Source organism: Dama dama, chromosome 17 (genome assembly GCF_033118175.1).
Source record: "Dama dama isolate Ldn47 chromosome 17, ASM3311817v1, whole genome shotgun sequence".
In the NCBI taxonomy this organism is placed as follows: domain Eukaryota; kingdom Metazoa; phylum Chordata; class Mammalia; order Artiodactyla; family Cervidae; genus Dama; species Dama dama.
In genome coordinates, this window is record NC_083697.1 from 22,299,982 (window position 1) to 22,302,263 (window position 2,282).

A 2,282-nucleotide genomic window follows, 5' to 3' on the forward strand; every position below is an offset into this window, starting at 1 on the left:
CACACAGTACCACGGCAGATCAAAAGAATACACATTTGAATTGGCAACTTTGGGCACTGAAATATTATTCTGGCATCCAAGCAAAGTCTAGCTGGGATAAAGTACCTTTCTTTCTCTGTGAACTGACCACTGTGTACCAAGTTGCTTACGTACCCAATTACAGCAACATACTCCCTGTTCAACCCCAAATCCATGTGGGCCCCAAGCATGATTTCCGGCCTTTAAAAACTGCCTTGTACCTTTAGCAGCCGACAGAACTAGAAGCGGACCTTCCCCATCCCTTCGAATTGGCGTAGACTCTCGGCGCTGCATCGTGTACCTTTTAGAATCCTTCCCTGTGACATGCTTCATAATAACTGGTACTACCACCACCCAGGGCCACAAACATGTCCTTTTTGATGAAGTGGACTAAATTTTCGAGGGGACACATGGGCTTGGGAGACCGCCTGTGGGGGTCCTGGCAGAATCAAGTGTGGAAAGTGATGTCAACACCGTCATAGAGGATCCGGACGGAGTGCTCACGGGGCTTCTCCCTGTCCTGCCAGAGCTCAAAGACCAACCTGGCCGCAAACCGCGGGAACCTGGCTCCCGGAAGGCCCAAGGCACTGAGAATCGGGGCCAGAGTAACGTCGTGAGCGGAGTAGAGAGTGAAAAGCCCCTCCTTCCTGCCCTCTGCTGTGTGCTGCATGCGGCCGACGGTTTGGTTCAGGATAGCGTGGGCGCCCAGCAGCGCGTACCCCAGGTACAGCTTCTTCTCCTGCCTGTCTCTCTCATCTTCTGTCTGATGCGTCTTGATCACCTTGAAGTGGTCCATGGTGATACAGCCGTTCTTGGTGCAGGGGAAGCTGACGCTGTGGCAGAAGAGGCAGAGCAGGGAGTCTATGGGGTTGGCAGCCCGGAGCTGCTTGGTGGGGATGTCCACGATCCGGGCCATCTCCTCTACCGTAGGTCCTTTCTAGCTGCCTGTTACTCAAACGTCATGGGTACTGCCGACGCTGCTCCTTCTCCAGGTACTGGTTCCTCAGTGGGCAATAGCAGTTCCCAGAGCAGAACAGGGCACTGGGCTGGTGCCTAAAATAAACCTTCTTCCAGTCAAAATCCGGCAGAAAGCCATAGAGCAGAGCCAGCCCACTCTGCAGCGTCCGGCTCTTGCCGGTGGTCTCTAAGTGAAGCTGCTCTGCAGCCCAGTCACTCGGCAGGAGCTTGTGTTTCTTCAGGTAGACGTCGCTCAGCAGCTGGCCGACCCCTGTCTGCGTGAGCTCTCCCATCTCACACGGCTGGTGACTGGAGTAAAGAGGCAGCGAGTGCAACGGGCTTTCGAAAGAGGCTCCAGGTCCTTTTGACATGTGACTCACAAAAGCCTCCAGTTTAGAGTGATACGGCTTCCTGTTAGCCACCAGAGTGCAGTCAATTTCCGGGCGCTTCGTTTTGGGAATGGCGTACAGGGGGTACCTGTCCCCGTGTCGAAAGAACACGTGCACAGAGACCAGCTTAAAATGACGTGGAGCATGGCCTTCCATGCTGCGCTCAGCCACACCTGGAATGTTGCAGTATCAAAGGGCTTCATATACCGGGTCCATCACGGGGGGCTCCGTTGCAGGGTCAGGCGCAGATTCTCTTTCGATTCTTGCTGGTCACTCCATTCTTGGTTGCCGACACTGGGATCAGGTGGAAGAACTGCAGGCTGAGGCTCACGAAGGCCAGCAGTGCAGCCAGGGCCGGCAGCAGCACGAAGCGATTGCGGAAAAGCATTATTGTTTATTTTATCTTCTCTTCATGGTTTCACCTCAGATCAGGAACACGTCCTGTTTTTTTAAACCCTCTTCCCAGAGATGTCCGAACAGCGCACCAACACCTCCAAGAAGGAACTGTCGCCGAACCGGGTCCGCAGTCACCTCACGTCTGTGAGGCTGGCCGAGCACAGCGTGTTCCACACTCGGGTTCATCCGCGGGCCTCCTGGAGACCCGCGGGCTCGCGGCCGGCCGGGGAAGGGGGATCCTGCAGAGGAGCTCCAGTCCCGGCTGCAATCAGGCAGCAGAAGTGCGGGGGCCGCGCCGGCCGGAGGGGTGGGACCGCGCGCACCGAGGCAGACGAGGTGCGGAGCTCGAGCCTCGGTGGGAGGCTCCGCTCAGCCTCAAAGGCAACCTCCTCGACCGCGGCCCGCGCCGCGCTCACCGCCCATGGTCCCGGCCCGGGCCGGCTCCGCCGCACCGCGCCTGGAGAAGACTCTTGAGAGTCCCTTGGACAGCAAGGAGATCAAACCAGTCAGCCCTAGAGGAAG

The 2,282-nt window shown here is 57.3% G+C and overlaps 1 pseudogene; it reads right to left on the reverse strand.

Annotated features, from left to right (window-relative positions):
* Positions 1-322: 322 nt before the first annotated feature.
* LOC133071879 (2-phosphoxylose phosphatase 1-like) lies at positions 323-1,792 on the reverse strand (annotated as a pseudogene).
* Positions 1,793-2,282: the final 490 nt, after the last annotated feature.